We start from the raw sequence: 21281 nt of genomic DNA on the forward strand, positions 1-21281 counted from the left end.
TGGTCAATAATAATCATCATGGTAATAATCTTCATCGTCATCATTTTTACATGCCAGGGTAAATGGATAATCATCAATATCGCCATCATTATGAGCTACTTATCATCAGCATTATTATTCATTATCATTATCATCATCATTATCTTTATCATTTTCGTTAGTAGTAGCAGTAGCAGTATAGTAGTAGTAGTATCATTATCATTATTATTATTCATGTTGCTTTCTTGTTGTTGCTCTTATATTGTAATCGTAGCTGTTATCATTATTGTTATTATAATCATAGTACAATAATAATCATCATTATTATTATTATCAGTATCACTATGATGACTCATATATGTTTAGAGAGTAAAATAACACACACACCAGGAACTCAATACCCTGAATTAATTGCAAGCGTACAGACACGCTTGCGCGCGCATGCTTGCACACACACAAACACACGCTCTCTCTTTGTCTCTGTCTGTCTCTCTTTTAAATACACACACACACACACACACACACACACACACACACACACGACTATGGCAACACTTGGCGTTATAAATGTTTCAAGCTTCGTCCGCATACTGCAAGACAGCATGTGTGTCCCACCGTATCTCTACAACTCAGACAAATCTCCCGCCTCACGTCTAGATTTGCACGTTGACCTTCACGTATCCACGGAAACGAAACAAAAGAAAGAAAGTTCAGTTCAATTACTCAAGGAGAAGTCACTGCGTTCGAACATATCCATATATGCTAAAACACATCTGCAAACCAGATGCCTAGCCAGCAGCATAACCCAACACGCTTAGAAGAAAGAAAAGAAGAAGAAGAAATTGATAAGATGAAATGGAATAAAAATCAAATTATGTATTCACCATATTTCGAACTGTCACAAACTAGTGCGAGAAAGGTTTTTCACAGCTGTGAAAGAAAGAAAGAAAAAGAAAACATTTCGGACTATCGGGCAGACCCGTCCCAAAGCTGGTGCAACAACATTTTCACAACTGTGAAAGAAAGAAAGAAAACATTTCGGACTGTTCGGACTGACCCTTCCACAAGCACGTGCAACAATGTTTTCACGACTGCATCGTCCACAGAGGACCGACCAGCGTGGAGTTTACACTGTAATCTCCAGCCGTGCAACACTTCTGGAACCAGAGCATTCTGGCGTAAAAGAAATAAACGAACATCCGTCCCCATTGAAGAGGAGAGCATCTGCTTTTCAAGCCTAGGGGCATGAATTTCTGCAAACCGAATTAGCTGTGAGGGCAAGTCGTGAAATGTAAAGCGATTGGATCTTTTCATGACGTCTCTCGCCCCGTCACGAATTCTGCAGCCCTTGATGACGTCACTTGTTCCCTCAAAACATAAAAAAACACCACCACGAACTACTGCTTCAGCTCTGGCAGTCGTTATGAAATAATAATAAACCAAATCATCTTACATTAGGGGAAAACCAGACGAAAACACGTTCGAACCAAATGCAGATTCTGTTCTAAATCCCCTCCAATAAATCGATTTCAAAATAGTCTTCGAATACTTGCACACAGAGCAGTCCGAAGTTCAATCCCCTGAGACATACGATATTCCGTTTCGTCTGTCGATAGTCTTTGGCAATGTTTGCAAGGAAAGGCTTTGGAAAGCGTCCAGTGCAACTGAACTTCTGAACAAGTATGGCGCGTTTGACTGGACTATCAGTAAGAGACGGGAAGAAAAGTTTTTATGAAATAAGTTTCAGAGAAAAAAGTTTTATAAAGAGAGTAGCACCGGGCATAGCGTCTGTGTGGTTGTGCTTTCAATAATGCAGACTTGGGTGATTTTTTTAAGCATTCAGATATGCTCGGCTTGTAATTTGCATGCGAAAAGTATGGAGTCATAGTTTGCAAGTGTGAAGTAGTCTGGTTCTGTGTGGGTGAGAGGGGCAGGGGTGTGTATGCCTGCGTGCGCGTGCGCATGCGCGTGTGTGCGCGCGGCCATGTGTGTGTGTGTTAGGAGTGCGCTGCAATCGTCGCACATAGCGCATGTGCCTGTTTGTGAGGTGACCATACTGATCTGTACTTGTACCAAAGATCCTCGACCTCTAACCTGAAAAGCATTCTGACAAACTGCAACATCTGCCGCCCGCTGTAATTCGGTCACTGCGACAACGGACTGGAAAAGTCCATTTCTGCTCGGACACTTCACAGACGCTGCATCTCTTTCTGTGTGTCCTGGAAAGCTGGAATTCCTCTCGAATCGATGCCGACATTTCTTGTTGAGGATCCTTTTTTTAATTAAAAAAAGGGAGAATAGAAAGGGGCCAAGGTGGAATGGGGCGAGTGGAGGAGCTAGAGGAGTGGGAGGGGGGAGGGGCTTAACTGACTCAGGTTTCACATGACATCGCACAAACAAAGGCTACAAGAACACCAACTAAAAAAGATCAATTCCGTGCAATCTCTTTGTAAATTAGAATGTGGGCAAGAGAGAGAGAGGGGGGGGGAGTGGATGGAAGTGATAAAGAGCATTACAGATACAGAGGAGAGAGACCGAGAGAAACAGAGAACTACAGAGAGAGAGGGGGGCAGACTGACATAGAGACAGAAAACAAACAGAAAGAGAAGTGTGAGTGTGACAAACATGTCTATATGCATGCAAAATAAACGCCCATGTTATCATTTCATGCAAAACAAATCTCCCGCCTGACTTCCTCAGTTTGCATGTCAACCATCTCGATGCTGAGGGAAAACGAAACAAACAGGAACGACAGAAATCAGACTAGATGTTAACAACATTTTGAACAATTCTTGATCTTTATTATCTCACCATTGTCTGTTCTTTTTGTAGGCATGATACCTCTTCAGCAATGGCAATGCTTCGAGGTTCACACGTCAAATGAAACCATGCTGCTTTAAGATCAGCCAGCACTTTAAACCTTATCGTGGCATAAAGGCCAAAAGAATACCACTGAACGTAATCCTCCGTTTCAAAATGTCGAAAGGCATCGTCTGTCACGTGATCATGCCGCGATCATACCCCCTTTCCCTACATACATTGCCACCCCCGTCCTTCTCCACCCCACCCCCGAAACACACACACACACACACACACACACACACACACACAAACACACGCACGCACGATTTTTCACACGCACGCAACCATGCACACACACACACACACACACACACACACACACACACACACACACACACATTAAATTACTTGGTGACGTCATTGATTATAAACAGGTAGTGAAGTTTTTAGGCGTTTATCTTACTTCAAAGCTGACATGGAACATTCACTTTGATTACATCTTAACAAAGGCAAGGAAAAGTATCAATTTTATGAAAATTATAAGCCGCTTACCCTGGGGAATGGATACAAAAACATTGATTCATCTTGCCATGGCCCTTGTAAGATATAAGATAACCAATGCACAAGAAATATTTTTCAGTGCACCTAAATATCTATTACAAAAGATTCAAAGTGTAGACTGTAAGGCTATCAAAATTGCCCTCGGAGTGCCCTCTCATGCATCCAATCAGGAAACATACAAAACAGCCGGAATTCTTCCCTTAAATGAACATCGTGAGTTAACAGCAACAGCAAAATTCGCTGTGAGATACACTTCAATGACAAAAAATTTCATTGCTGATGAACTGACAGTAAGATCTGACATTGATTTTCCTAAAAGAGCTAAAGCCATTTCATCACAAGAAACACTTGCAACTTACATTTCAAATCTGTTAAAAGAATCTGATGTTAACATGAAAGAGTTAGCTGCAAAACCACATCATTCTCCTGTTCCTTTTTGGAAAATGTTGAAAGCGGATTTTGATATCACTTATTCTGAAACAAAAAAGGAAGAAAACTTCAATATCACGACAAGTACTGCCAGAATTCAAATGACAGAAAAATATCAGAATCATCTCGATATATTTTCAGATGGATCTGTTCTTGATGACAAAAATGCTGGTGCGGCTTTCTATATTCCTGCCTTTAAAGTTGAAAAATCTTACTTTATTGAAAAACATCTTTCCATATTCACAGCTGAGCTAATTGCTATTATACAAGCTCTGAACTACTTAGTGAGCCGTCAAATAGTTTTCTCGAAAACAGCATTCTTTGTTGATTCCAAATCAGTACTTTATGCTCTAGAATTATTCAGCCTTGAAACAAGACCTGACTTAGTTATTAAGGCAAATCATTTGATACATTGTTTAAGGATTAAAGGGACTGAGGTCAGTTTTTGTTGGGTGCCTTCTCATGTGGGTATTAATGGCAATGAAACTGCTGATAAAGCAGCTAAAAGAGGAGCACAATAATCAGAAAAATCGACAAAAATACATGTCCGTCTTTCCGTAAAAGAGGCATACACTTTGTTAGAAAAATCAGCATGGGGTCGATTTCATAACCGATGGAAGTTAAAGATTTTAAACCATAAAGGAACATTATTCCCCGAGAATATTATTAAAGGAAAGATACAGAATCCATCAGCTTGCTATACAAGATTAATAACCTCTACTTTCTTCCGTATAAAACTTGATGCGCTGAAGATAAAGTATGGTAAAAATGTTACATGCATCTGTGGTAAGCAGTTCAGCTTGCATCATTGTTTGTTTCACTGCCAGCAGTTACGTACCTTCTTGCCCAAGTATTTCAAAGAGAATAATAATTCTGCAGATGATTTTTGTCAAGTTATTTCTGAAGAGGTTCTTATGGTCGAACTTTCACAGGCATTAGTTCACAGCCCTATTTCTACATTCCTTTAATGCACTTAAATGGTTTCTGATCATTATCATTATTATTATTGAATTGTTACTGTCAAATGTAATTGCATGTTAGTTATACATTTTACGGTAGTTTTCTAGTTTACCTTTTTTCTGTTTTCCTCTCCCCCCATGCCCCACCTTCCTCCCCCCATCCTCCCCGCCACCTCCTTTTTTTTTAACGTCTTATATCACTGATAGTGAAAAGACGCTAAACTAAAGAACGAACACACACACACACACACACACACACACACACACACACACATACACATATATATGCACGCACGCACTCACACACACACACACACACACACACACACACACACACACACACACGCACGCACGCACGCACACACACACACACACACACACACACACACACACACACACACTCCCCTTGCCAAAGGGTTTCAGCATTTCACGGGGTTTGACAGAAAGTGGGCGTTTTTATATGTACAAACCGAATGGTCGCAAACACTATGACGAACATGTGAATGACATGTTCGAGCCACAAAGGAATACCAGTCTGTCATAGATCACGGAACTGCACTAGTGCGTTCATATATGTACATGTTCCTGTTTGATCAATGTGCACTGGCGTCTACATTCTGCAACACCAGGAGAGAGAGAGAGAGAGAGAGAGAGAGAGAGAGAGAGCAACATGAATATAGTGGAATCTTTATAAATCCATAAATCCATGCATGACTTCAGGGGACACATTAATAATTTTTTCCCAGAGCACAATACATTATCAGTTACATAGATGGATTCACTCATTCATTCAACCATTCAAAGGCTGATCCCTTGGAACAGGGGTATTTCGCCTCAGCTCAGGGAGCATACAGAACGTACCACAGAACATAAAAATCAAATATACAAGGTTATGAGTTCAAACAGCACTCTGATCCGTTTCTTTCTTTCTTTGTTTTTAAGGTCTGTTTTGTGATTTTGCCCTGTCCTCCAATATCGCTGCTTTTGATAATGAACAATCCTGAGGATCTGGTGAAGTAAACGACGTCTCCTTGCCCACCCACCCCAGTCCCGTGATGGCTGAACGCTATGTCAACCCTGGTGTCCAACTCTTTATCAAGATTATTTATTTTAAAAAATAAATAAATAATAAAAATACCAACACATAAAACATTGAATGCTTTCAAGACGCAGCTTCTGTTCACGCGGACACTCCTAAGACGAGCTAAAACGTGCGACACGCTAAGAACCCATCTTGAAGCCTGTGAAAGAGATTGGTCCCCCAACCGGGCCTGCATTGGCAATCCTCTTAAAACGTTGTGAACCTCCACCCGCCCCCGCTGCAGTGTGTCGCAACTCCCCGCTGTGCCCGGCAGGGTCGCACGACTCTGTCAGCGGTGAGGACCACGGTAGGGTCCAGATCCAACGCCTCTTTTCTCAGCTCATACTCTGCCACCCTCCTTCGACGCAATCGAGAAAAAGTATGATTAAACTTTGCACCGATGATTTGGCTTCGGTTTAAATCCCCAAACGTGAAGAGGAGGCTTGCCAGGCTCCTGCCAGTCTGATTAAAACCGCTGACAGCCAGACTTTTTAGCCAACAGGGTCGTTAGGTCCTCTCCTGTCTATCAAATCCGACAGTTCCTGAGGGGGGAGAGAAGACGCACAAAAAGTCCGTCATTTATGGGGAAGTTAGATTGGACCCAAAAAGGCGGACGTAGGCACATTTCTCCCTCCAGCGTTGTTAACCATCGGGGGGAAGCTGGGCGTGTAACGCTGTGCACTGGGACATTGGAACAAAGGTTCGGTGCGAGTCATTGATTCCATCAGTTGTTCTCCCCCCTCTCCCCCACCCCCCGTCCACACAACACCACCCTCCAGCACTCTACTCCCCTTCCCTCTGGTTCATACTTGTCTTGCCTCGTCCTCATTTTCATTCTACCTTCTTTTTTGTTTTAGCCCTAAAGACCATTGGGTTGGAGCCTTAAATCTAATCTGTCGTATCACCTCTCTCTCCAGACATTTCAACCCTGCCTCTTCTCGCCTCTTTCTTCACATTTCTTCGGATTATGTCTATCGATTCAAAAATCAAACTCCATGAAGAAGCTAAGAAGGGGAAATGACTCACTCGCTCGTCCTTATCACACAAAAACAAAACAAATCGAGTGGTGATATGTCCAGGGATTCAACAGCCCGCGTCGGCCACGTTCATGCGTATTCTACAATCTTCAAGTCTGCTCCAGCACAAAGAAACTGGACCGACTTTCTGATGCGAAGCCTGTAACAGCAATAGTCTTTCCAGGACAATCAGGGATCAATCATCGCATACCCCTTCTAAGCTCAACGATCTGAACAAGAAGCGCATTCCAGTCTTGCGAGACAGACGGAGGCCACTCCCACCACCGCAACTACAATTGCTTCTACTGGATTGGTCTTACCACATGCGATAACTTTCATGCTGCAAGGAAAATGTCTGATCGTTCAAGACCACATGTCAGAGACAAAGCCCATTCACCTGGTCAGACTAACCGCAGATTTCTTGTTTGTAAGAAACATGTCTCTCTGCAAGCAACCAACCTGCATTTAGTATCCTTTGAAAATTTACAAGCTGCGTTGCGATACTTAGGGTTTTCTTGTCAAACATCTGGTCTCTTTTGCACGCATTTGGTCTTTGGTGCAACTGAGCACTTAGTTTCTTCTAAAAGCACTTTTGTCTCCTTTGCACGCAGTTAGTCTCACTCCGAAGCATTTAGTTTCCTTGACAAGCATTACAGCTTCCTTAGTTTCAGTGACAGCTTCATGGAGGCGTTAAGTGTGTGGACTGATCCATAAATGCCACACCACATTTGCTTGAAACAAATGTTAAAGGAGGAGTGATGAGGGCACTGGGGGTTGACAGAGGTCTGTCGCACGGACAGACACAACGCACCTGGTCGTGTCAAGCCTTGAGAGCGAATGAATGTTACGGGTATTTTTCTCTTTAAGTATGTAGAGTTGAAATGGAACAAAACAAAACATTAAATAAGTAAATGAATGAAATAAAATGAAATACAATTAAACAAAAAGGGCTCCGTTCAGCAAACTTGCGTACACACACACACACACACACACACACACACACACACACACACACACACACACAGTGAGAGTGATGCACATAGCCAGCATGTTTCTCCGGTCTTGTTTCGGGTAAGGCCCATTATGTGTGTGCGCTCCACCCTGAAGAAGTCTGCCCATTGTTGGTTTGGAGACATCCGTTTGATTAGCAATGGCTCTTGCTCTTCCTTTCGGGACAGATATGCGGCAGCTTCCCCCCTTCACCATTTTTCTTTACAGGCGATCGATGGTGCGATGGCCTCGCACATAGCTCTCCAGATACGCTCTTTCAAATTTCTTTCGACTTCCCAGTTGTGTGCTGCTCGTTTCCAATGCAGTCCTTTAGCAAACACTCAGTTTCCTTTGAAAACACTCAATGTCGTTTCGAATCATTCAGTCTCCTGTGCAAGCAACAGCACCAGGCTGTTCGTGTTTGTGCAGTGAACAGATTCACTAGCAAAGTAGCAATGTCTCCACTGATGCCATGAGCAGAGAGCATTACTATCATTTGCAAAGGAGTGATGTCTGAAACTTTTTTGTCATGATTATCACTGCATATATGTGAGGATCCTACAGTAGAATTATACAGCACTGATCCTCGGGATCTGAGGTAAACTTCTGAGGGTTTTCAAAGCCAGCTGTCAAATACATCCCTGGAACTGAAGCTAGTGACAGACGTAGCGCCGATATCGACTCGGTTTTTTTTCCCGAATGGACCACATTGTTTGCAGTGATTTTTTTCTGTGTTCTCTCCCGCCACTGAAATCTTTGGACCACGAACCAAAACCCTCAGACTGTGCTTTCGACCCAGACCTGTAAGGAAAGTTTCTGACTTTTAAACGACAATCTGTACAGAGCTGTTTCTTTGATGCCTCGTCTGCAACATACCTCATTGTACGCTCCCTCTGTAAATGAGTTGCTAACTTTCGTCCGATCTGTCCGTCAGTCTGCATGAAACTCATCGAGAGAGACAGACAGACAGGCAGAGACAGAGAGGCAAAATTCAAACGCCTTGCAAACCATCCAATGAACAACAGAATGAGCAGACCCACCAAGAGCCGGCTGAAAAGAGGCAGCTTCATCCACCAGTCAAGATGCCTTGAAAACAACAGTCTTGATGGAACACGAAGCAAAGCCTATCCCGGCAAATGTCACCCACCCATCTTGGAAAAGGCGGGTGTTCCCAACAGTCGTCACCAGCACTCCCGGAGTGGAGAAGAGAGGAACACAGTCGGACACCCAAAGGAAGGCCCTGGCCATGGAGTACATCTGCAACCAGTACCCCCAGGAAGACTGGACCCATGTCTTTACAGATGGCTCCGCCACAGAAGCAACGAGGGGTGGTGGAGCTGCAATCTTCCTCCGATACAAAGACGGAGATGAAATTGCTATCCCAACAGGAAAATACTCCACCAACTTCCGAGCTGAGCGAGAAGCCCTCTGTGAGGCAGCCACAACAGTCTCGCAGAACTCCACAAGAACAACAGGGCAGGTGGTGGTGTTCTCAGACGCTCTCTCTGTGCTCCAAGCCCTCAAGAACTCCCGCTGCAAAGAACAGAACCATCTCACTTCAGCCCTTGTTGCCCTGAGTGCCAGAGTTTAGAAAGTGGTGATACAATGGATACCAGCACACTGCGGCATCAGAGGCAACGAAAAAGCGGACATTCTGGCAAAAGACGGTGCACAGAAGGAGCAGGCCAACAAACTGGTGTCATACGATGAAATCAAGGCAATCATCAAGGCACAGCAAGGAATAAAGTGACACCTCCAGCACCCCAAATATAACCCAGAAGACAGATACCATTTGCTGGAACGACGGGAACAGGTCAAGATCTTCCGCCTGAGGACTGGACACAACGGCCTGCTCCACCACATGCACACAAAATTTGGCATTGGACAGAGTAGAGAGTGCCCTTGTGGTGAGGGACCAATGACAACCGACCACATCCTTCAAGACAGTACGATGCATGCAGCATCCAGGAGGAAGTACCGGCCAACATCGACAGCAGTGGAAGCCAAACTGTACGGCACCCTGGAGGAGCTGCGACGGACGGCAGCCTTCATCGAGGACACCGGGCTGCTGATCTAACGGGAGGCGAACGAGGAAGAAGAAGAAGAGACAGAGAGGGGGGGGGGGGGAGGGAGGAAGGGAGGAAGTGTGTGTGTGTGTGTGTGTGTGTGTGTGTGTGTGTGATATCCAGTTTACGTCTATTCATACATACAAAGTGTTATTAGACAGGTGTGTAATAGTAATAGTCTGGTGGTCAGGACCTCGCGTTGTGTGTCTGCCTGTGTGTGTGTGTGTGTGTGTGTGTGTGTGTGTGTGTGTGTGTGAGAGAGAGAGAGAGAGAGAGAGAGTGTGTGTGTGTGTGTGTGTGTGTGTGTGTGTGTGTGTGTGTGTGTGTGTGTGTGTGTGTGTGCAGAGGGGGAGGGGGCGGCATCTGTGCTTTTCTTTATTTCGAAGCTTCAATAATATTGCGGTCCAAACAATGCAGTCATGTTATGATCGTTAAAGGGCATCTTCCCGCGTTTGTTTGCCGTTTGAGATTTCAGTGTCTGGAGAGGTCATTTTGAAATTTCAGAGTTTGAAAAGGTCCTTTTCAGATTTCAGTGTATGGAAAGGCCCTTTTGAGATTTCAGTATATGGAAAGGAACTTGCATGTCAAAGCATTGAACTGAGCAGGTTTCAGAACATGGTAAGGTCCTTGCACAACAAAGCAAAAAAGTTACCAGTGTGCGTTTGCCTGAATGGCGGACACTTTTCTCGCGACGTGCCACCTCTTCAGAATGTCCACAATGGCAAACCATTTCATCACGCACTCAGTTTTCTAGTTTGCCTTTTGTTTTAAATGTGAAGAAAACTTTGTACTTTCCGAATTCTGTAAGTTACTTTTATTTTCTCTTCCCTTACACTGAAATGCTGTCTAAGCTTATTTTTCAACAGCTTACCCATCCCCTGTCCCGAAGTCTGTCCACTTTCAGTATGGTAATTTATGCAAATATTCCACATCTAAATACCAAATTCTTTACGTTACTTTTATTTATTTTTACCTTACACTGAATGGCTGTCTCACCTTATTTTTCAACAGTTTACCCACCCCCTGTCCCGAAGTCTGTATGGTAATTTATGCAAATAATCCACACCAAAATACATCCTCCTCCTCTTCGTTCGTGGACTTTCCCTTGTATGACCGTCTCCACTCCTGCCATGTATGCAGTCACATTCCGTTTTCGGGGAAAACCTAAACACATAAAACCGGACGATATTGCTTTTATTTGATTAAACCTTTTTTTACCAGCATAATATTTACATATATCATTACTACACAGGGAGTTGGGGGAGAGGGGGGGCTATTATCTCCCAGGACTGCCGAAGTACAAGTTCCCTGGAACAGGTGAAGACCACAAGACCGCAGACTGAGATCAATTTACTGCAACAGTATACGAAAGGTTAACGACGACTTCATGTAATACACTCGCAGGCTGTAACTCCCATGTGCTTCCACTCCTACTGGTGGCTTTACGTGCATGGCCGTCTTTACCCGGCCGTTCAGGCAGCCATACTTCGTTTTCGAAATCGACATTAATGGTGATATAAGGCTGCCGTTGGCTAGACCAGTGAACGTCGATTAGCTACTGACCGTGCTTTCCTGGGTTCATTCCAGTCTGCTTCATGAGTAACTTCCATCTGAAGTGAGTGTGGGGGGGGGGGTAAAGATCCTAGACAGTGAAAGGGGGTGGGGGTGTACGAGAGACAGGGTGCTGGGGGCGAGGGGCCGGAGGATACTGGACTCTTCGCCTCCTATAGAATCGATTGGTCCAGTCTTAAGACTTACAGCGGCGACTGTGGAAAATTAATCTCTTTCCGTCCAGACAACCTTTCGTCATTGCTCTTTCGGTCTTCTGATCATTCCCGTATGTCACCTCTGAACATCCCGCGGCAAAATAGACTTTGTTTTTTGGTTGGTGGTTGTTATTATGGGGTTTTTTTCGAGGGGGGCGGAGGGGGGGCGTGGGCGAGGAGGGTTGGTGCGCGCGTGTGTGTGTGTGTGTGTGTGTGTGTGTGTGTGTGTGTGTGTGTGTGTGTGTGAGTGAGTGTGTGTGTGTGTGAATGTGTTCTTATTATTCATAACCCAGTCGCAGTTCCAAGGCTGAAAGATATTTTGTAACTGGATAAAATGTTCGTTCATGATGGACGAAACCAAATCTTAACTATCCTGAAAGTAAGCCGCAAATTCTTGTTAAAATGATCAGTGTTTAAAACTCGTTTTGTATAAGATATTTTGATAGTAACAGAAGTTTTCTTTTTAACATAATTTATAGTAAACAACGCAGAGGTAGTACACCCTGATCCATCAGTATCGTGAGATACCGGCGGCGCATTTCCGTTTTGTGACTGACTTTTGACAGCTCAGCATTACACAATGAGGCGAGAGTAGATGTGTTCAACTTAATCATTATCATTATTACTTACGTGTTTTAATGTCTTGTTGATTCTATGAAATAGATATGTAATTAATATCTGAAGTCCATCCCCCCCTTCCACCACCCCTCGTTTGTATTTTATATTGACTTGTCGCTTTGCGAGTGTGTTGCATGCATTCAGTGGGTGCGTCTCGGTCTTTGGTAATATGCAGTGATGTGCAAGGATAAGCGAGTGAATAACACCAGAATGAATAACACCAGAATAATGTCCTGTGTCTCTGAACATGGTGCAGTAAAATCTCTTTGTCTCTTTGTCTTCTCGCGCAGTGTACAATACAGCTGAAGTCTAGCTCGTCTCCCTACCGTGTCATCACATTTAATTGTGCCCTCGTCTAAAGCTCGCGTTTCCACGGATGTCTTTTTATCTCTTACCCTGTGCTGGCGTCCTCTTGCACGTGTTTCCAGCCACGTTTGCAAATATCATGAACTACAGCAGAGGTCGGCCACTCGACCTTTGCGCTTATGATTAAAATGCCGCGTCGTTCTGAATGTTTCAATCACTGTTCTATTTATCTGATCACACTGACGGAGCGTCCCCTGTCCAAACAAAGTCAACAATTAACTGTTTTCCCTCTGGTGTGTCACAGTGTGTGGTACACTGTCTATGACGTTCCCTGGAAGGGTCCCAAGAAATGCGCGAGAACTCTCTTAAGTTCTTCAGTCTGTTTGTTGTTGTTTTCTTTTATTGTTTTTTTGTTTGTTTGTTTGTTTTTGTACACAAAGACGTAACGCACACGCTTTGCATGACAATGCTTGAGTGTTTTTTAATATACTTCTGTGGCTCGAAACTATCATCCCTTGCCAGTGTTCCGTGAGTCGACCGAGTCCATCAGTGATGAACAACCATTCTGTCAAACATCTCTCTCTCTCTCTCTCTCTCTCTCTCTCTCTCTCTTCTTTTTTTTTTCTTTTGTTTTTTTCTGAAACTCATCAGTTCAAATCACAAGCACAACAACGTGTCTATGAATCGCGGAAACCCCTGGTGACATTTGCACTGCAGCGAACAGGAGCTCACAGAAAGCAATGCATCCTTTCATCTCGGCTTTCGGTTTGGAGGGGTTAAAAACGTCCCCAAAAATTCTGTAGAAGCTGAATATTTTCAAAGTAAGATCAAAATACGTGTCCCAATATGACATCTAAAAATTCCGAACAGCGAATGGCCATTACAGTGTCCTAATTCATTCCACTGTAGGCTCTGAAACAAAATATTTTCAAATAACTCTACCATTGGTGTCCTCACAAAAATACTGTATAATTCTTAACTTCCGATGGCAACACCACATTTCAGATTCAGAAATGCAGCTTTTGACAAACTGTTACCCATCCATAAGACATCACAAATTCCCAAAGCATAATATAACAAAGTCGATAACGGGTTTGTTTTGTTTGTAGTTGTTGTTGTTTGTTTGTTTTTCTTTTTTCTGTTTATGTTTGTTTGGGTTTTGTTGTTGTGTTGTTTTGTTTTGTTTTATTTTTTCAATTTTCCCAACATACTCCCGCTTGCACTCGGTAATCCTAATAATGCAGGAAAAATAAACACGAACATGCTATTGATGAATATTAAACCTTTCATGTTGCAGAGTTCTCTTCCTTCTTGTCTTTCCTCCCCTTCATCCCGCTCCTTTCGTGCTGCTGCTCCCTCGTGCATGGTGATGGTTTTTCATGTGTGGGCTCTTACGTAACACGTGTATCACTCGTTTCTCAAATCTGGCCATGTTCGGAGGCGCGCTTGCTGTGCGTTTCTTTTCCACAACCCTCTTAATTCCGACACGGATAAAGGGATCTCCAAGGAAGGCTTTGATCTTCTGCATGCCATCAATGACACACAGAGGAAAAAAAAGAAAGTTCAGATCAGACAGAAGGCACATCAGGCAGCAAACAAACAACTGACTCGGAGATCGGGAACATTCCCCACACTTTACCAAACATGTGGTGCCGCACGGAATCGAACTCTGCAAGGAATCGAACTCTGCAATGTCCGGACTGAAGTCCTACACACCGACCGTTCAATCATCGCACGGGCTTCCTCTAAATCAGAAACACCCAGAAAACACAGCATCAGATATAAGAAAATAAATAGACGAGCAGCATCAGATATCGTACATGATAACCCGGGCCCCCCAGAGTGATCTCACAAAGGTCGTGACTGCTGTCGTGTTAATTCCACACCCAGCACTTACAGCAAAGTGACGTGGAGGGCGGCAAGCGGGCGATACTCTGAAGCATTAGACAAATGTCCTTTTAGGCAGAGTACCTACATGCCTGCTGAGTGGGTGGTCAGCTCAAGGATAGAATTATACACCCGCTTCCAACTTTCTCTCTCTCTCTCTCTCTCTCTCTCTCTCTCTCTCTCTCTCTTTGTGTGTGTGTGTGTGTGTGTGTGTGTGTGTGCGCGTGTGGGGGAGGGGGGAGGGGGGATGTGTGTGTGTGTGCGCGCGTGCGTGCGTGCGTGCGTGCGTGCGTGCGCGCGCGCGCGCGCGCGCGCGAAAGGGAGGTCTCTTTCGAAGACGAAGAACGTAATGCTCCTGAAAAGGTGAACCTCAAGTACCAACTGAACTGTTACAAGATAAACAAACACCTTCAAGATACATATATGCAATACATATGTGTGGTGTGTGTGCGTGCGTGCGTGCGTGCGTGCGTGCGTGCGTGCGTGCGTATGTGTGTGCGTGCGCGCGCGTGTGTGTGTGTGTGTGCGCTAAAACATGTGTACGTAACAGCTAAACACTTGCGCCATTTCAAAATAAAACTGCAAAGACTGAAACGGTGGGGAAAAAATAACATAAACCCTTCAAAGTCTGCAAAATGAGGATCATTTAAAATCTGTCTCCGACGCTGACTCGCTAAGATGCAGACGAACTCGTCCCCCGAAACGCGAAGTACGCCAGGTCATCGACGTCTTGCAGAAAGCCCAACAAGCAACAAGTGATGGAAGACTGAAGGGTGAAGGCACGAGAAGGGGGTACCTAGACACGAGTTAATTCAGTGGCTAGATGGTCAATATCCTCCGCTGCCCCCCATCAGTATCTACCTAATAGCCTCGGCTGGAGTGGGGGGCGGGGGGCGGAGGGGGTGGGGAGACGGGCGGTTTGTGGGGAGCGTGAGGGAAGGGGAGGAGGGGGGGGAAGGGGCCACAACTCTCCGCGGTGCCACGCCAGTCATGTCGGCTTGTCAATCCACCCAGCTTTGTGCCTGTGCGTTGTGACTGCGTTCCTGACCTCTCCCTCTCCTTTTTTTTCCCCCGGAACTCTGGTCTCCTCTGTGTGTGTGTGTGTGTGTGTGTGTGTGTGTGTGTGTGTGTGTGTGTGTGTCCCTCTCTCTCTCTTTCTCTCTCTGCCTGTCTCTGTCTCTCTCTCCTGCCCCACTATCACCACCACCAACCGCGCCCCATCCCATTACGGCCATTCCTTGATTATTCGTAATACTCTAATTAGTCACAACCTTTCGCTGCAATGCCGGATTTAGATATTCCACATAAAGGCACATGTGTCAAACTGCCTGAATGATCATCGAGGCTGATGATCCTGCTTTGCTGCAGCGATAGTGCCATCGTGATCCAGACAGTGGTGGTTGTTTTTTTTAACTTTTTTTTAATTATCTCACTGAGGTAAGACAGAGCTTACAGATCAGGACGCCAGTGAAAGGCTGTCACCTCACTGAGATATGACAGAGCTTACAGGTCAGGATGTCAGTGAAGGGCTGTCACCTCACTGATATATGACAGAGCTTACAAGTCAGGACGTCAGTGAAGGTCTGTCACCTCTCTGATATATGACAGAGCTTACAAGTCAGGACGTCAGTGAAGGGCTGTCACCTCACTGAGATAAGACAGAGCTTACAGGTCAGGACGTCAGTGAAGGGCTGTCATCTCACTGAGATAAGACAGAGCTTACAGGTCAGGATGTCAATCACCAGTCTTTAGTTAGACTTTTTCCTCACAGGATTAAAGTTGTTACCTTTGTTCAGCAAAATTAATTACATCGCTGAAAAGTGTACAACAAAGAAGAAACTGCAGTTTTAAAAATTGTCGCCACACTGATCTCATGTCACCAAGGTTCAGCAGTCAATGGATTAAACACCGACCCTAGTATCTAAACACCGAGTTATTGTATGTCATGTTGGAAAATAGGGTGCAATTTACGGGGGAAAGGGTTCTCAGCTATAAGAAGGGACGACCACGAGAGTGAACATTATCTGGCTTGCTTCAATTAACCCACGGTTCTGAACAACATAAAATACTGGTGCTAGCTCCTCACACACCACTCCCCCTGAAAATAATGAAAGCGTTTTCTCGTCATCTTCTCTGAAGTGGGCGGAATCTCATTGTATAGACTCACGCTTTTCATGGCCTGACCAGCACACTGGGTTTATGCTTACGTCAGAGAGAGAGAGACAGTGAATAAAAGACATCAAAGAAAAATCACAGAAAAGGATAAACAGCAAAACAGCCCCCACTTCCAATGAAAAAATGTTATTATCTCCTCCTATCTTGCAGCCAGCGACTGCCCGTGTCAAGATGACACATGGGGTGATCAGTATGAGAACCGACAGACAGACAGACGGACAGATAGACAGACAGACAGACAGACAGAGAGGCAGCAAGGCAGGCACCGAAACACAGAAAGAGACGGGATTACAAAGACGGAGAAAATTGGGAGACCAGAATATCAGAAATAAAAATTCCAGCTTTCAAGCCAGGGTTTGGCAATTCCTCATAACATAACGGAAGCGTCAAAACAGTTTCTCGTTTGAAGTCGACCGAAAGAAAATGCAACAAAAAATAGATGATGATGATGATGATGATGATGATATGATGATATCGACGACGACGACGACAGTGATGATAAAACAAAGAAGAGCAATTTCATGCTGTTGAAAGGAAAAGTAAACGAACATACTTTCGATGACTTCGACAAATGCATTTTTTTCCAGAAATGCCAAAATCAATGCAACTTTTCATCTCACTATGCCCTACTTCCACGACCCCGAACTTTTTTTTTACACCCCGCTAAGCGACCCTAGTATCTAAAACCAACACACCCTTCTTACTAAGACTTTTCCCCACCTCTGTTCCCCCACCCCCTTCCCCGTCTCTCTCTCTATCCCCCCACCCCTTTTCTCTATCACTCTCTCTCTCTCTCTGTGTCCCACTAGCCTCCCCTCCCCCTCCCCTCCCCCTACCCTGTATCTCACTATGCCTTTGATTCGACAGGAGACAAGAAAGTCATTCAGACTGAAAGCCGCGGCGAGCAGAAGGATGGGGAAAAAAGCCCTCCTCAATAAAGTTAATTGTTGTTTCAAATTACCTTCACCAGACCTGAGGATCGATGGAGGGTCAGGACGACAGGAGGAGACCACGACGAACAAACGAAGAAGGAAACGAGAAACCGGGTGAGCAAAGGAACGAGAAGTAGGCGGAGGAGGAGGATGCGAACGAGCTTGTGGGAGAGTGGATAGTTCCTGATCTCCGAGCAAAGGCGGAACGAACGAAGCATAGTTCGCACAGACCTCGTTGAATTAAGGACAAGTCTTGCGAAGTTCTGGTCGTTCGTTACAATTGCCAACGTAACTGTTTCCATTTACGAGTTCCTGACTCAACACTGTCTGCCGTGGGGCACTAGTGGTATATGTGTGTGGCTTCCTTAACACAAACGACCGCCGTGTGTGTGTGTGTGTGTGTGTGTGTGTGTGTGTGTGTGTGTGTGTGTGTCTGTCTGTATGTATGTATGTATGTGTCTGTCTGTGCCTGCGTGAGTCTCTGTGCGTTTTGTGTGTGTGTGTGTGTGTGTGTGTGTGTGTGTGTGTGTGTGTGTGTGTGTGTGTGTGTGTGTGTGTGTGCGCGCGCGCGCCCTCATTCACCCACTTTTTCCAACGTTGTCAATCTTCAGCGACTCTAACCTGCTTACTCAATCCATGACCCCATACGAAAGTTTGTGGTGTGGACAAAGACATCGCTAAATTACATCACTACATTCACAATAAAATCCTTAAAAATGCCAAGTTGTGATTTAAAACATGACCTGAACCCTATTCCAAACCCAAATTTAAAAAAAACTATTGGGTTGATTAACATAGTTGGGCTGGGGTTTCGTAAGAAATGATGTTTAGCGATGTTTTTATCCACACCATAAGCTTCTCCGGTTTGGGGGTTGCTGTTTTTTCATGGACATATATAAGGCTGTGGTCACAGTGACACGCTTCCCGTGTGTGTCTGTGTGCCTTTCAGCCCTGCAATACCGCTTGGTTATTAACTTTAAACCTTACATGTTACTAAGCAATACTTTCCTGACCCCTAGCTCTTAGAGTGGTGCTCAAAACCACGATGGTTTTGCACACATGACACACAGAATCATCTATTTGTACAGTATTTCCACTTCATTATGAAAAGAAAATTAGAGTCGTGGAAAATCTACATAAAAAAATTAAACGACAGCTTCTTTGTAAGAAGGCTGGGCACATCTGTGAATGTCTCTCTTTGTTTGAGGCACCATTCAGAATGATAATCAAGTGGGGAAAGACGTGTTAATAATCGGAACTGTTTCAGTTTTCACCGCTTTGAATGCTACTCTGAATCCAGGACCATCATTAAGACCAAGCTGCAGAACAAGTGGAAGCAGCAGCATACACCCACAACAGAGCAGACCCGTACTACCTGCTGACTCGTTGAGAGCAGGTAGCCATTTTCAGGCTCAGGACAGGCCACAACCGCCTGAAATACCACCTATACATGAAACTCCGTATCGGCGACACAGAGCAGCCAGACAACAGAACATCTGCTGCGGTTCTGCCCGCTCCACCAAGCGCTCCGAGAGAAAACCTGGCCCGACCCAATCCCAGCGGCCGGAAGCTCTACGGAGGACTGGGGGACCTGCGACGTACTGTCGAGGAGACGAGGGAATCCATCTGATAAATGACGAACCAAACAACAACCGCTTTGAATTCAGGGCTGAGTTGCTGCACGTGCAATACTTTGGGTTAAGAATTTTCCTAAGTCTACTGCACTGTACATATTTGGGAAAACTCAACGAAAAGCAAACTCGGCCCTGCTAAAATTGCCCGCCAAGGGGCCCCATCGATCATGGGCATCGAAGCCGGGAACACGGAACATGTACAAACGGAAGTGATTTTTCACTGCCCGGGGGTCTCTATTGGGGTTGGAGAAATGATTTCACACGGATTCAGTTTCTTAGTCTTTGGTACGCTGACTCGTGCACAAACCTGAAGTCATCATCAGTCCTACAGAACACTGTACACGCGCTTTGTATTACTTCACGCGACTAGAAAATATACGAAACAAATATTTTCTTTTTTTTCTTTTTTTTTCGCACACGCGCAAATAGCCGTTGTAGCGCAAATAGCCGTTGTATTTCTTCACGCAATCAGAAAATATAACGACACAAATACTGTCGTTTCTTTCTTTCTCTCTCTCTCTCTCTCTCTCTGTCTGTCTGTCTGTCTGTCTCTCTCTCTCTCTCTCTCTCTCTCTCTCTCTCTCTCTCTCTCTCTTCATTTTACATGCGGCCCTGTCACCTGCAGAGAAGACGGGCACAATGGGTCAGGGTTTCAATCCCGGTGTACCGGTATCGGGGCCTGATGGGGTTTGGTGTGAGGACTATTCCTATTTCCCAGGTTAACATATATACAGACTTGCTAGTGCCCCAATGTCCCGTGTGTGTACGTGTTAAAAGATCAAATATGCACGTTAAAAATCCTGTAATCTCTGTCAATGCTGTTAAAGGAAACACGAACAAACACATCAGACGTAGAGCCGGAAACAGATTATGGCTGCCTGTAAGGCGGGTTAAAAACGGTCAAACAGGTGAAAACCCACTTGTAGATACGAGTGAACGTGAACGTTGTAGTCCATGAACGTAGAAAGAAAGAAACCCACGATAAAAACGTTACAAACTGAACTCTAGGCATTGCTTTGAACAGATAAAAAAAAATTAATAAAGCATGGAAGATGGTACAGATTCCTTCAGTAGCAGTCGTAACTAACGTTCCGAGTCACGAACTCGATGGAAAAGAGAAATCCCTTTGGAAAAGATTCAAAACTGAGTTTCGAGTCGCCGACTGTCTGGCAAAGTTGAAAGGGAAGAAAGGGTAACTCCACCATGGACTGATGAACAATGTCAATACATTTCTTTCCCGCTCCTTCCCCTTTTGGGAATGTTTCGTTTCGCTACTTCTCGTTTTCTATCAGGCGACTTGAAAGATTCTCTCTCTCTCTCTCTCTCTCTCTCTGCCCGAGTCTATGTGTCTGTCTGGTGCTCGGTCTCTGTCTCTCATAAAACCTCAATTTCCGTTGAAGGAGACACCGAACTTGGAAAGGAATACTTCAGAAACAGCTGGGCATATCAAATCCACTGACTGTCCATTTCAGGAAGCTGCCCAAACCTCCACGGTTGAAATATAAAAAAAAACTTCAACCTTCATGGGCTGCTTTGGGAAGTCATCAAATTGTGACTTTACCCCTCTGTGATTTAGAACACCACTAAACAATGACTGGTGTCCCTGGATCACTTGCCATGGGGGGCGATAGTTCGCTGCCAATGCCGAGATATCTGAAGAGCACACAAGGGGACGAAACTGCAGTCGTATCAGGCATTCAATTGGATTTCTCCCTCAGAGAGAATTCGAAAGTCCCCAATTGCTGTCTAAAATGGGGGAAACGATACTCTCAATTCTTCCACTGACCCCCCACTCCTCCCTACAACCTTCTCCACGCCCCACCCACCTCATTTTCATATTTTCAGATTACAACAGTCCCAAAAGGCAAACTACTGTCTTTATCTGTCTGTGGTCACGGAATCTTTAGTGAATAATACATGCTCTGGGATGTGTGTGCTGCATAAGCTACAAACAAACGTCTGGTTTCCAGTTTGCCAGTGCTGTTCCCAGTTTATACAAGAATCGCGCTATTGCCTGACACGCATGAGGACAAAGTGGGTGAGGGTGCAGAGGGTGGTGGAGGATGAAAAAACCCATTAC

General features: G+C 44.7%; 1 protein-coding gene across 5 annotated transcripts in view; it reads right to left on the reverse strand.

Moving 5' to 3' along the window:
- The window catches only part of LOC143284028 (uncharacterized), a 244453-nt gene that overhangs the window by 134873 nt on the left and 88299 nt on the right, over nucleotides 1-21281 (reverse strand). The window lies entirely within an intron of this gene.

The sequence above is a fragment of the Babylonia areolata genome, chromosome 7 (genome assembly GCF_041734735.1).
Source record: "Babylonia areolata isolate BAREFJ2019XMU chromosome 7, ASM4173473v1, whole genome shotgun sequence".
Taxonomy (NCBI): Eukaryota; Metazoa; Mollusca; class Gastropoda; order Neogastropoda; family Buccinidae; genus Babylonia; species Babylonia areolata.